This window comes from Odocoileus virginianus, chromosome 9 (assembly GCF_023699985.2).
Source record: "Odocoileus virginianus isolate 20LAN1187 ecotype Illinois chromosome 9, Ovbor_1.2, whole genome shotgun sequence".
NCBI lineage: Eukaryota > Metazoa > Chordata > Mammalia > Artiodactyla > Cervidae > Odocoileus > Odocoileus virginianus.
The window spans coordinates 65,557,706-65,572,998 of record NC_069682.1 but is presented as its reverse complement, the minus strand read 5'-3'; the positions used below and the strand labels follow the sequence as shown (position 1 = coordinate 65,572,998).

At 40.7% G+C, this 15,293-nt stretch overlaps 1 protein-coding gene across 5 annotated transcripts in view; it reads left to right on the top strand.

The window, feature by feature from the left end:
* The window catches only part of CHD6 (chromodomain helicase DNA binding protein 6), a 193,912-nt gene that overhangs the window by 28,415 nt on the left and 150,204 nt on the right, over positions 1 to 15,293 (top strand). Inside the window, exon 2 of one of the 5 annotated variants that reach the window (XM_020869725.2) lies at positions 2,391 to 2,503. The exons of the other annotated variants lie outside the window; for them this stretch is intronic. The gene's annotated coding sequence lies outside the window, so the exon portion shown is untranslated. The remainder of the gene's footprint in view (positions 1 to 2,390; positions 2,504 to 15,293) is intronic. 5 annotated transcript variants of the gene reach the window in all.

The following is a 15,293-nucleotide window of genomic DNA, read 5'->3' as shown; positions in this document are numbered from 1 at the left end:
TCAGAGGAACTTTTCATCTCTGATACCATTACAAAACATTTCTCTTTGGCTCTTTCTTACATGTTCTAGCTTTCTGTTGAAATTTGCCATCTATTCATGCATATGGTCTACTAAATTGTTTAACATGTTAAGCATTGGGTTTTTTTTTCATAGTTTTTAAAGTTTATTTATTTACTTTTTGGCTGCTCTGGGTCTTCATTGCTGCACACGGGCTTTCTCTAGTTGTGGCGAGCAGGGGTTGCTCTTGAGTTGCCGTGAGAGGTCTTCTCATCGCAGCGGTTTCTCTTGTGTGGAGTGTGGGCTCTAGAGTGAGTGGACTTCAGTAGTCTGGTGCATGGGCTTAGTTGCCCCTTGGCATGTGGAATCTCCCCACACTGGGGATCGAACCCATGTTCTCTGCATTGGCAGGTGAATTCTTAATCACTGTACCACATTATAACTGTCTTAAGCACTGTTTTAACTTCCCTATCTGGGTCATCTCTCAGTCTGATTGATTCTCTTTATAGCTTTGTCTCCATTTCACTCCCACTTTGCTTTTTTTGTATACCTTGTAATTTTTTTATCAACTGCTGGACTTCGTTATAGAAAAGTAGAGACTGAGTTGGACATTAAATATTGATATTGAGATTACTGTTGCATTAGGGGTAGGTTTTGGGGAGAGGAAAAATGTCACATTTGTGTATACAGAATATTCAGTACCTGTTATAGGACTGGGAACATAATTTTCTTTGTTCATTTGTAAAATTTTACATTTCTCTAACTTGCTTTTCTTTTTTATAGCATTCCTAAGAGTCACCTTATCAGAACTTAACCCTTATGGTTGCTTTTTCCTTTCTTTCTGCCCCCACTGGACCCAAAACTCTTCCTTGGTTCTGTTGGCATGCACATCAGATACATTAGCAGATTTGGCTTCTCTCGCTGGACTAAAGTAGGTAGTGTCTTATTCATATATTTGGATCTCTGTGATTTTGAAAGTGAAGTCACTCAGTCGTGTCCAGCTCTCTGTGACCCCATGGACTGCAGCCTACCAGGCTTCTCCGTCCGTGGGATTTTCCAGGCAAGAGTACTGGAATGGGTTGCCATTTCCTTCTCCAGGGGATCTTCCCGACCCAGGGATCGAGCCCAGGTCTCCCGCATTGCAGGCGGACGCTTTACCGTCTGAGCCACCGGGGAAACACACGCACACATCCCCAGTATTCTTGCCTGGGGAATCCCTATGCGCAGAGGAGTCTGGTGGGCTGTAGTCCACGGGATTGCAGAGAGTTGGATACGACTGAGCGACTCAGCAGGGCACATACACACATGTACACACACACACACACACAGATGGGCGCACTGTGTTACGTTGAATTGAGATTATGAAATAATTTTTATTCCTTAGCCAAAGATCCACACTGCTGCTCCAACTCGTGCCCACCACCAGTTAGTGGGAATATTGTCTCTGATTTTCCACAGTCAACTGTGATGTATCTAAAAAATGCACTGAGGTGAAAAGTGAGGTCTAGAATGGTTGAATTTATGAAAAGGTAGCTCTTTCTTTATATTTTCTTTTCTAGTTTTATATGTGTATTTTGCCTCCCTACCTTGGCAGTATGATTTTGAGAGGAAATAACTGTCTTCTGCTTCTCCTCTGGTGTCTTGTTAGTAAGCAGCACAATGTTGAGTGCATAGTAGATGCTCCACAAATCATTGAAAATTTCTGAGACTTAATGATACTAATGAATTTTGGAGTGAGTTGCCAGTAGCTTTTCTTTTTCTGTTTATCCCAAAAGACTGAGTAATGACAAGGATGGTATTATTCCATTCCTTACCTGCTCTGTTTTCTTTGGCGAGTTGCTTAACATCCTGTGTTTTGGTTTCTTTATCTATACAATGGGAATAATAACAGTACCTAACTCATAAGATTATTATGATGACTCAGAAAAATAATGTAGTAAATGTTGCTTGCTGCATTCTAGTTCCTCAGTTATTATTAACAGTGCATGTGAGAAGGGCAAGTTTTCTCAACAGCAAGGTTTTAGATGCTAAGGTCTTTCAGTAGGAAGGCGTTTACTATCTGAAAACCATCTATCTGAGGATGGATAAATATAACTACTTCTGTATTAAATAAGGAAGTAACCTTTACTCAGAATATTAACAACAGAACGGGAACAGAGCTAATTAATTTCTACCTTGTTGGCAGTAATGCAGTGTTGGATGTTTGCTCTATTCCCAGGGGCATAGTGATCAATACAGAAATAGATTTCCCAGACCAGCCTTCCCTAGGACCAAAGGTACTTCATCTTACAGATCATTGTTAGTTACAGTTGACCCTTGAACAACATGGGTTTCAACAGCACAGGTCCACTTACATGTGAAATTTTTTTTTTTTTACTGAATATGTGCTACAGTACTATGATCCATGGGTGCAGAACCTTGGATATGGAAGGTCGACTGTAAAGTTATACATAATTTTTGACTGCACATGGAGCGCAACACCCCTCACCCCCCACAGTGTTCAAAGGTAAACTGCATGTTTTAAACCTATATTCATCCTACCTTTAGGCATCATTTATTGTTGTTTATTTTTACAGTCTCTTCCTTTTTACCACTGTTATTGACCAAATCATGTTCAATAGAGAAATAAAGCCCAGAGAGAATTATGGAAAAGGGCGATAGCCTGATGAGAGTTATTAAAAATTTTGGGCAGACAGCTGTTAGGAAAATATTGTGAAAACTGGTCAGGTGCAATTTTCTAGATTCACTGTTTTATTTAGCTAACAAGAAGGGGGATAGAACACACGGTTACAGATAAAAGAGAATTCTCCTTTGCATATCTTTGGTGCTTATATTACTGAACCCCTTTATTAAATTAGTGGTTTTGATATTTGAACAGTACTCTCTCCTCTCAACGCAGTACACTACCATTATATGTGGAATAATGATAATTATTCATATACTTTTTTTTAAGTTTTGGAAGGAAATAGGTGATATATTTGACCTGCAAATCTGTGGCATAATCAAGTTTTAACTGCTGTGATACCAAGTATAAGGTGATAATAGCATAGCATGAACTACTTTAGGAGCAGTGGGAATGGATGAGGGGTTGAAATGAGGGAAGTTTATTTAACTTTTTTTTTTTAACAACAGCGGGATTTTTTATTATACTAAAGAGTATTTCTTCAGCTTGTACAAAAATATTTACTTTATATGAATGTTGGAAAAAACTGGAAAGTGCAGATAAACTGCTGAAGACTTAGAAATAGAGACATGCCATTAAAAAACACATATTTTGGTAGTCAGTTTCCTCAAATAACTTTTCTCAGGGTAAAGAGGCGTGAAGAGTTCAGCTTGGTATCAGGACACCCTGTCTGCACCTTGGTAATAGTACATGGCCTGATGGAAAGCACACCTCCAGAGGAATGTTGTAGAGAGGATTCCTGCTGACAAAAGCAAGCTGCCCGGAGTCTCTCACATACAGTCTTCAGAGGCCACTACTGTCAGCTCTTTTTGTGTTTGTTTTACATAAAGGCTTTCTGCAGTTTTTCATGCCTTGTGGATGGTGGCCAAACTTAGGTTTGGTTATGAATTCCTGTCTCTTCTTTCCCTTAACCTTAAAAAAGTTTTTATTATGGGAAATTTCAAACGTACACATAACTAGAGAGAATAGTACAGTGAATCCTCATGCCATTCTTGTTTTATGTGTCCCTTCTCACTTTCTTTTTGACCTAAGAGTATTTTGAGGAAAGTCCTGACAGCCTGTCCTTTCACCTATAAATATTGTAGTGTGTGTATCTGTCAGATAGAAAAGTGCATTATCATACACATTAACACATTCCCTACAACCTAATTTCTTAATTTACCTGATTCTGTATCTCTTCCCTCGATTTTTCTCAAAAATGGCTTTTTTACAATTAACTCTTTGAATCAGGTCCAGATAAGGTCCACCTAGTGCATTTGATTGATGCATATTTTTAATTTCTTTTAATCTAAAATAAATCTCTTTTGTTGTTGTTGAAACTGTTCTGCCATTTTTTTGTGGAAGAAACTAGGTTGATCCCTTTCCCCACATTATGAAGTTTTCTGACTGTATCTTTGTATCATATAACATGTTACTCTTTTTCCATATTACCTGTAAGCTGGTAATTTAGATTTGGAGGCTTAACAATTTTGGTAATCATTCAGATTTTTTTTTATTATTATTCATAGGTAGTATGCTGTGCTTCCTGTTCACATTTGGAAAGCTGTTTGATTTTCCTACTGTGTATTCCTACAATGTTGGATTGTCCCCCTGTGTATGTTCAGAGTAGTTGATGGGGTCATGTTGGCGTAGCCCTTTGTTGTCAAGTTGTGTTTCCCCATTTGGCCAATAGAAATCCATGGGGTGACTTCGGACAGCCTGCAGATTTCCAGTTCTGTCCACCTTTCACCTAACGGTCCTAATTTAACCCTAACCAATGATTGTTGCCTGAATCATTTATTTCAATATTGTTAACACTTTAAGAAGACTGAGAGACTTGTAGAAAATGAAATGAAAAATTTTGATTTAGGAGCTTAAAAAAAAATAGTAAATTGAGGTGTCTGAAAAATTTGTTTATGCAAAGTCCTTTTTTTGGTCTGATTATGTTTAGTGAAAGAAGTGTTGTGTAGAAAGGAATGTTTAAAAGTTCTATGTTGAGGAAGTCCCTGGTGGTCCAATGGTTAGGACTCATTGCTTCCACTGAATGGTTGCTTGTTTTGTCTTAGTCTGTTAAGTTAATCTGTGTGGATCAGAAAATGACTAGATTCTCAAGAATCTGAACACTGTTGTAACAGTGTGATGTTTTAAACAGTTGGGTATCACTGATAGGGATGAGTTAATACAGAACTATGAGGAAGCATCCTCAGGTCATTCTTTCCTTTTTAGTAAGTTTCTCTTGAAGGAAAAAATGAATTTATTATTACCTTTCTGTATTTTAAAAAATCCAACTTACTTAGTCACCTGGAGAGCAGAGAGCTCAGTAAAATAGCAGATATGTTACTGTTTTTGCAGGATTCTTTTCCCATAGTTTTTTTTTTTTTTCCCCTCTCCTTCTCCCTTTCTCTCTTGGTGTGTGGTTTTTATATGTACTGGGTCATAGGGAATTTTAAGACATAGGATCCTTGGGAAAGGGTTTCTCAAAATCTGAGGTCAAATACCCTCATTTTAAAGTTGAAGAAGCAGAGTCAATTCCTTTGTTTCATTGGTGACTTTCCTGTATATCTACTCTTGTTTGTTGCTGGGTGAGGTGGCTAGTTCCTCAGAGATACGATCAAGTGTAAAATGAGAGGGAGAAGTATGAGAAATGGTTGAATCTGGTGAAATATAAATTCAAGGTGAATATTGCATGGAGTGCATGCTAACACAGTTCTTGGCTGGAATTGAGTTAATAAAGACAAGCCACACGTGAGTTGCCCTCGTGTGACTGACTCAGTTCCAGTATGGTACCAAAGTCTCCGGTGGGAGGGTGGCCTCTCACCCAGCCTTTGAAGGGGCGCCTTTGCCTTGGCACTGGTCCCCTGAGTAGGTGATGCCAGGCAGAGCAGTGGGTTTGCTCTCGCTTGCTGTGCATGATGTGAGTAGCACCAGTTGTGCGCTGGAGGAAAACGTGAGGTTTCCTTCAACAAAGTTAGTGACGTTTGTACAGATTTTTTTGGGTTTTTTTAACTGACCATCTTTTAAACTCTTTCTTGGTTCTTATACATTTGAAGTTGTTTCTTCAGGGCTTACAAGAACAGTCACATATATAAATAATAATTTTGTATTTTTCTTCCTAGGGGCTTCCCTGGTGACTCCATGGTAGTAAAGGATCTACCTGCCAATGCAGGAGATGCGGGTTCAATTCCTGGGTCGGGAAGATCCCCTGGGGAAGGAAATGGCAACCCACTCCAGTATTCTTGTCTGGGAAATCCCATGCACAGAGGAGTCTGGCTGGGTACAATCCATGGGGTCAGTCAGGCACGATTTAGCTACTCAACAACAATCTTTCTTCCTAGTTTATACATCTCATAATTTTTCATATAGTCTCTAGAATGTCCAGTGCAATACTTGATGGATAGTATCATCATCTTTTTCCAGACTTCTTAATAGGAGTGCCTTTAGCATTTCATCATGAGATTTGATTTTGTTTCTGATGGATGTTTATGAGGGTCAGTACTGCTCTAACTAGATAAAGTATCTTAATTCAGCTTTTGATTTTGCAAATTAAGGAAGAAGCAACATAGAAAGTTCAGGAGCAAGCTGAAAATATGTAGAGTATTAAATTATAACGTGAAAGTGAAAGTCACTCAGTCGTGTCTGACTCTTTGCTACCCCATGGAGTATACAGTCCATGGAATTCTCCAGGCCAGAATGCTGGAGGGGGTAGCCATTCCCTTCTCCAGGGTATCTTTCCAATCCAGGGGTTGAACCCAGGTCTCCTGCATTGTAGGCTGATTCTTCACCAGCTGAGCCACCAGGAAACCCCATATAATGTTAAATGCATGGGAATATTTATCCTAGAGAAGAAAAAAACTGTGGGATAATTTCATTATCCTCAAGTGTAGGTAGGACCTGTGCTGGTAGATTAAATCTTCCAGATGATGTTGAATATGAGAGAATAGCCTAAGGCTCTCGGGATGCTGTCGGGTCAAAGCACCACCAGATGTCCCTACATACCTTTCCCTAGGCAAAGGCACTACACCCTTGAACGCGAAAGACAAGCTTCCTTCCTGCTGCAGTGCCCCCTCGAGCGCCCTCTGCTGTCCAAGCTTAACATCACACGTTCTGTAAAGGGAAAATTCTTCAAGAGTCCAGTGCATTATCACAGAGCAGGTACTAAAGGGTGAATTTGGAGTTGAGAGGCGATAAACTGATAACTGACACTGAAGCCAGACGCAAGAGTACATACTCTTTAATTCCACTTTTATAAGATACGGAAACCAGCAAAACTAATCTGTGCTGTTGGAAGTCAAGCCAGTGGTTACCCTTGGAGAAAAGTCGTAGTGACCAAAAAGGAATGTGGAGGGGGCTTTTTAAAAGAAATGTTTGTTCGGCTGCTCCATGTATCAGCTGCAGTGCAGAGTCTGGTTCCCTGAGCAGAAGTTGGGCCCAGGCCCTCTGCACTGGGAGCGTGGAGTCTTAGCCACTGGACCGCCAGGAAAGTCCCAGGCTGAGGCTTTTGTAAGTGCTGAGAGTGTATTGTTTCTGCTAATCAGTGCTGGTTACATGTGTGTTCCGTATGTGAAGTGTGTTCCGTATGTGAAGCACTATACTTTTTTTAATGTATATTATACTTCAGTAAAAGTTAAGGGGTGGTACAGTCTGATTTCAAAAGGATAAATTTAAAATTAAGATACAGTCTCGAATGGGAGAAATACAAAATAATCCAGGGTATCTCAACCTTTTTTTATTTTTGAAAGCCTGTTTGAGGGCTGTTTAACTTAATGTCAAACAACAGTATCTAATTCATTCAGCAAAAAATATTAACTGCCAGACCACCTTTTTTTCCTTCCTTTTTAAATTTGGGACCAGAGAGTTAATACTGAAGTCGTCTGTAGAGCAGTCTACTTCTCATGCAGTTGACCTTCTTCTTACCAAGTCTTAGAACAACAGCTTCTTACTTTTTTTTTTTAATGGCTTTCAGATACCTCTTTGTTCTTAGTCTAAATATCACTGCTCTCCTCTGTGCTTTTATCTTTGTCATCACATTCCTTTCTTTCAAAGCAGGTAAATCACCAGATCCTTTTTGGCCTGACTAAATCTGGGGGTTCCCAGTGCAAATCCCATGTAAGGGTTAGTGCACGTGGGAACTATAGATCTTTGATTCAGGAATTCGAGGTTCAGGAGAGGCGCAGTGTGTGGCTTTGCTACAAATAGAAGCAGGTCAGTGCTGTGGTTTGTTTAGGAGTAGATAACTCCTATTTAGTAGATAACTCTGGGTGCAAAATCCTAAGGAATTCACCAAGTTGGAAGTTGGCCTTGGATCCGAGAGATGGATATGGAATCTCTAGGTGGGGTCGTATTTCCCAGAAAGCATAGGTTGCTAGGAAAGGCTGACCTTATACTGTGGATAGGATTTAGGGTGAATTTTAAAGAAGAGTTGGCTGTGTAAAGCCCCCGTTGTTACTAAATCAAAGTGAATAACAATAATAGGTTTTGTGTACAGAGCTTGGTATCTCCACATTAGGTTATGGTTGTGTTCATTCTTCGAATTGCTGGTGGCAACACTTTGGCCAGGCAGAGAGTTACCACAAACATACAACACAGCAGGCTGAAAACCAAGAATGATTGCCTTGCAAAAATAGTTTCCTTGTATTTTTTAACCCTTAAGTCATTTGAGGGAAGAAAATAGTGTGGGTGGTGAAACTAGCCAGTGAGCCTTTCATTTATAAATTCAATCTGGAAGATCAAGAGTTTCCCGACTTGTATTATTTCGTTTGATTACTAGCCTGAGCTTATACTTTGTTGTTTAGTCCCTAGGTCGAGTTTGACTCTTTTGCTACCCCATGGACTGTAGCCCACCGGACTCCTCTGTCCATGGGATTTCCCAGGCAAGAATACTGGAGTGGCTTGCCATTTCCTTCTCCAGGGGATCGTCCTGATCAGGGATTGAACTCACATCTCCTGCATTGGCAGGCAGGTTCTCTACTGTTGCTTATGCTACACAGATTGTATGGGTACCGACTATGTCACAGGCTCTGCCCTAGGCATCGGGGACTGATGCAGTCCCTTGGCCCACTGGAGAGTTACTGTTTTATATTCTTCTGTTTGAAGGTGGCCTTTAGTATACTTGGCTGTGACATGCAACTTGGTCACCAACTCCTTTAGGATCTGTGGAGCCTGTAAAAACTGTTACTTGGATTTCACCTCCAGGCTAATGAGAGAGCGTCCCAACTTGTGTTTATTTCATTTGATTGCTAGCCTGAGCTTATACTTTGTTGTTGTTTAGTCCCTAAGTCATGTCCGACTCTGTTGCGACCCCCATGGACTGTAGCCCGCCAGGCTCCTCTGTCCATGGGATCTCCCAGGCAGGAATACTGGAGTGGGTTGCCATTTCCTTCTCCAGGGGATCTTCCCGATTAGGGATCAAACTCGAATCTCCTGCGTGGGCAGGCAGATTCTCTACCATTGCTTATACTATGCCACCAACAAAGGGGCTTCATTTACAAACATAGCGTCTTAAGGAAAGAGTGCGGGTGATGGAAGGTATGATTCTCATTCTGCACATGTACTTCAGAGTGGCAGTTTGGACATTTGCAGTCCTCCAAAACTGCTCGTCTGCATCTAGAACAGTCTTGAATCACATCCCTACGTCTGGTTTTCAGTGCTCATGCTGATGATGCATGGGAGCATTGGAATGGGTGGTATAAATACATGGTAGGAATATGAGCGGGAGATTATGGGTATTAAGGAGATAAATTTATATTTCAAAATGGTTGTCTTTTGATCTGTGAATGGATGCTATTTATCAGGTAAACTAACAGACCCTGTCTGTGGTTCTCTCAACTCATCCTGGGCATGAATTCTGTCATCTACCAGACCAGTCCTCCTTAAATAGTACCACGTGCCAATCTGAAAACTTGCTGAGTTTTACTTCTGGTTGAGCAATTATCTAGGTATTAGAAGTCAGTACTTGTAACTATATGTTGTTTGCTCATATATTAATTTAAAGTAGGTGACTACATCTATACCAGTGATTAGGCAGATTAGATGGACCACACATAACATAGACAGTGTTAACAGATTTCATCAGTTGGCTTATATTTGCCGCGGGTGGCCTCTTGAGTATTCTGCTTATTGCTTGCAGTTTCTGCTCTTAGCATCGTCGCACAACCAGATTTGGATCACCAGGGCGTTTTATTGGCAGGAGATTCTGGTTGCCAGCCACCCGCCTCACCCTTCAGCCAGTGCTTGTCAGAGCTTGCTTTTGCAAGGAGAGCTTTCTCCCTCATCAGTCACATCAGGCAGTGCCTTGTTATATGTGTTCCCCCACAGCCTGGTTCTGCATTTATCACAATACTTTTCTTCTTTTTAGATTTCAGGGAAGGGGGAATTGAGGATGGGAGAGGATTAAGAACAATTTAATCTTGTAAAACTCCAGAGCTTAAAAAAAAAATCCTCCTTAGATTCTGTTAAAGAAAAATTTTAGCCCTTAAAGAAATTTATGCTTTTGAACTGTGGTGTTGGAGAGGACTCTTGAGAGTCCCTTGGACTGCAAGGAGACCCAACAAGCCCATCCTAAAGGAGATCAGTCCTGGGTGTTAATATTGGAAAGACTGATGTTGAAGCTAAAACTCCAGTACTTTGGCTACCTGATGCGAAGAGCTGACTCATTTGAAAAGACCCTGATGCTGGGAAAGATTGAGGGCAGGAGGAGAAGGGGACGACAGAGGATGAGATGGTTGGATGGCATCAACCACGAGACGGTTATGGGTTCCAGGAGTTGGTGACGGACAGGGAGGCCTGGCGTGCTGCGGTTCATGGGGTCGCAAAGAGTCGGACACGACTGAGCTACTGAACTGAACTGAACTGAGAGAAAGTGCAGGAGGTGCCAGAGTTGAGCAGCTTTTAGGAGGTGAAACGACTCTGGAATCCATCAGGACGCAGCATCCTCCTGGGTTTGCGGCAGGTGATTTAATGTATGATGTGGAAGTTCAGTTTCAGGGTTTCACCTTAAAACTGGAACAGAAGGAAATCTGTGTGAGATTCAGAATCCATTTTTTGTCTTGTTTCTAAACAATAGAAAAAAAGTCCACCTGGAAAAATCTTGGGTTTTTATTTTATTTGAACACAGCAGAGTTGTAGAAGTCGGGGAAAGAGCCTGTCTTTTTAGTACAAGGAATCCCACGAATTTATTTGATGGCTTCAGATTGTAGACTGGTTTGCACTTGGACCGGCTCTTCTGTTTCCTGTAGAATAGAGAGTGCTAAGCCTGGATGGCCATAAGTACATGATTTTTCTTGTATTATTTACCCCAAAGTAAAAGCTCTGCTGAGTGTTGTCTGTGTTATGATTTTGTTAATGTATGTTTACTGTGTTTCCTGCTGTCTTGGATAGCCATCAGATAGAGTTTGTTCCTTACTGTAAATTGCTCCAAAATCGTTTTGTTGAACAATTCAGGATTCAAATGGGAGGTTTTAGGAAAGTAGATAAAGAATTTAAACAATTGCTTGGCAGTTATATCCCTAAAGATTTTTTAATCTCTGTTTATCTTAGGAAATATTTGTATAAGTTATTTTTTTCCTTATATATAATATAATATTATCTGAAGGGTCCATCTTACTTAAAATGTGCTTAAAAGGTCTTCTTGAATGATAGTTTTATCAAGCTGTTTTAATTGCTTCCTCTTTACCCCAAGGATGGATCACAACCAATTACTAAAGCCTTCTTTTTTCCTTTGTATTTTTCCTCTTGAATGTAGTGATCTATAGGATATCTTTCTAATCTCTGTCCACTCTCCAATAGACCATCTCCAGTCCTCACCTCCTGGTGGCTCAGAAGGTAAAAAGTCTGCCTGCAGTGTGGGAGATGCAGGTTCGATCCCTGGGTCGGGAACATCCCCTGAAGAAGGAAATGGCAACCCACTCCAGTCTTCTTGCCTGGAAAGTTCCATGGACAGAGGAGCCTGGCGGGCTACAGTCCATGGGATTGCAAAGAGTCGAACATAGTGATTTCACTTTCCTCACTTTACTTTCCTTGCAGGGAGGGCATGGCCTTACTGCATTTCTAATCCCAGGTTTGCATGCCTCAGTTTCACTTAGTCAATCCTTCAGCCCTTCTAACAACTGACAACAATCCTCACCTCTCCCACTATTTTCATCCAAGGCAGTTTGGTGTAGTGCTCAGAGGTCTGAATTGGAACCTGGGAAATCTAATCCTCATACTTTTGCATAATTGTGGCCTTCGGGTAGTTAGGCTACTCTGACCCTTAAGTTTCATTATCTTAAGATAAAAGGTTTGCCTTGCGTGACCTTAAAGTTCTCTCCCTTCACTTTGCATATCTTTACTGTTGCTTCAAGTTTAGCGTGTCCAAAAGAGAACTCATCCATCTCCTCTCACAAAAGATAGTTTTTGTCCCTATTCTATAAATGAGAGACTAAGACCTAGGAAGATTGAATAAATTGTACAACTCATATTGCAGTTGTGTCCAGAAACTAGATGTCTTCGTTCAAAAAGTGAATGTGTAGTCGCTCAGTCATGTACAACTCTTTACAACCCCTGCCAGGCTCTTCTATCCATGGAATTCTCTAGGCAATAATACTGGAGTGGATTGCCATGCCCTTCTCCAGGAGATCTTCCTGACCCAGGGATCGAACCTGGGTCTCCCACACTGCCGGCAGATTCTCTACCATTTGAGCTTCAAGGGGAACCCCGACAGGTATTATTCTTCTCCACAAATGGCATTAAAAGTGCCACGAATCAAAAAGTTCTTGCGTTACTGGTGAAGTCTCTTGAGACTGAATATGGAAAGTCATCTGTAAACACCCTGTCTTCTCACATAAGGTTATAGCTTGAATCTTTAGAGCGCTAAACTTTGAATGGGCTTGGCTGTTAAGAGATTGGTTTCTTCGGTCCTGTGTTCACAGATGAGATCATTCCTCATCTGGGTCAGTTGACATTATAGTGTAGGGTCTGATGACAGAAAGGAAGGGCAGTCAGGTTTTACTTTACAATGTGTTATTTAATAACACTGGTAATGCTTGGCCACTTGCTTCTACTGCTATCCTTAATAGTGATTCTTATCAAGCAAATTGATTTTTATCACTCGATTAGGAGTTGACATGATTGAAGAGATGAACTGGGATTTGAGTTGATTTTTCTCCTTTTGTATTACGAAAATATGTCTCATTCATTATGAAGATCAGAGTGTTTGGCTTTGTAATCTCAGAGGTCCTATTCAGTTCTGATTTGGTGAATGCAGCATTGTTGAAATGTTGCTAGTCACTTCTAGAGAGCTTCCTTAGTTTATACCTTTATACCATCTAGAGGGCTTATTTATACCTTTATACCTTCCCAGTGCCTACACCTTTATACCACTGGGGCTTCCCAGGTGGCTCCGGTGGTAAAGAACCCGCCTGCCAATGCAGGAGATATAAGAGGCGTGGGTTTGATCCCTGGAGGAGGGCATGGCAAACCACTCCAGTATTCCTGCCTGGAGAATCCCAGACAGAGAAGCCTGGTGTGCTACGGTGCAGAGGGTCCACAGAGTTGCACACGACTGAAATGACTTAGCACACTTAGCACACACCATCTAGATGGTGGCTCGGTGTAAAGAATCTGCCTTCGACGTAGGAGACTCGGGTTCGAGCCCTGGGTTGGGGAAGATCCCCTGGAGAAGGAAATGGCAACCCACGCTAGTGTTCTTACCTGGGAAGTCCCACAGACAGAGGAGCCTGGTGGGCTACAGTCCATGGGGTCACAAAAGAGTTGGACATGACTTAGTGACTAAACAGCAACCATCTGTTAGATACAACATATTATAATAAGGAATTATGGCAGTGGTAGACATTTGTTGAAGTCAATAGTAATGAGTTTAAAACATTGTTATTTTGTAGTTGACCAACAGGACGCCTCTCAAAATGGACATTTCTAATACTCTTGATCCAATAACAAGAGTTTTCTAGAAGATTATTGCTCTTACTGCTAATGCCTTCTCTCACAGACAAAGATTAAAGTCAGTACTCTTAAAAAAATAAAAATAAAGTCAGTACTCTTCATTTGCTTTTTGGCTTGCATCACCCACATAGAGGGTAACAGAGCTTTTAGTATAATGCATTGAGTGTTTAAAACAATTTTTGAGGGGCAAAACATCTTAAGTTAATATTGGAGGCGGTAGTTGTACTTTCAAGCCAGCAAAACAAAGAGCTACCTCAGTTTGGAAGTTGTGGCAGTGCTAAGGCCTTCTCCCTAGTATTGTGGACAGATATTTCAAGTTAGGCATCTGCATTTGGAGAGAAGGTTCTTTTAGTCTGGCCTGGTTTATTTCCCTTACATATGTATGATCCTTCTTTTTTGACCCACCATTGATAAATCCTGTGTAATATTCATATATTCACTCCTTCACAAAATACTGTGCTAGGAGTTAGATATATAGTAGTAGTCAAAGTAGATAGGGTCCCCGTCCTTGTGGTCCTCTTTTAACCTGGAGGGATGCGAATGTTTTTGACTTGTAGGCATGAGATGCTGTGTTCTTTCCAGCCTGTTGTGGAGAGCATCACAGATCACCCCTTAGAGATTAGCTCTAGCCTAAACTGTATGTGCGTGTTCAAACTCAGTCATATCCAGTTCTTTGCAACCCCATGGACTGTAGCCCGCCAGGCTCCTCTGTCCATAGGTTTTCCCAGCGAGGATACTGGAGCAGATTGCCATTTCCTCCTCCAGGAGATCTTCCCAACCCAGGGATCAAACTCACATCTCCTAGGTCTCCTGAATTGACAGATGAATTTCTTTACCACTGAGCCACCTGGAAAGCCCTAAACTATATACAAAAGATAACAGAAATAAGTCTAATTTGTAAATTTTGTATGTTCCCCCCCAAAAAGATCTAATTTACAAATTCTCTATGTTCAAAAAAAAAAAAACAACCTTTCAGGTATCAAAAAATTAATATGTATGAATCAAAATCCTTTTTTTTTTTTTTTTTTTTGGTGCTGTGCCATCTTTGGTGGAGAAAAAACTCATTCAGAGCCTTGAATATGTAGAAAATACTTAAAAATTGGTACAGAAGCATTTTCGCACTCCAGGTTGAGTTTTCTGGTTGTATGGAAGTCTTCTACTAGATCATAGGATCTTTGAAAGGAAAGCGCCACTGTTTGTCATTTGAATGGCCTTCCATTGTGGGTTACTGGAAAAAAAAAAAAAGAATTATTGAATGGTAAACTTGTTAATTATTAAAAAAAAAAAGGAAGAAGAAAGGTGGGGAAAGCTCCCAGAAAGCAGATACAGAGAGACAAAAAAAATTTTTTAATGAGAAAATTAGAGGTATAGCCCAGAAGGTCTATCATTCAAATACAATAATAGGAGTTCTACTACAAGAAAACAATAGGGAGGAAATTATGAGGAAATAATACAAGAGTATTTCTCAGAACTGAGACAGGAGTTTCTAGCATGTGAAAGAATTCACCAGGTGCCCAACTTCATGGATAAAAATAGCCCCAAGGTACATCATTATGAAAAGATGCTCCCTTGGGCTAAAAGCTTTCTGTGAAGGAAGAGAGGTTTCAGATAAGGGATTAGCCATCTCAGTGGTTCAGATTCCTTAACAGGCGTTGGAAAGAACAGGACTGTGGTGAAATGTTCTTGAAATTCTGAGAAG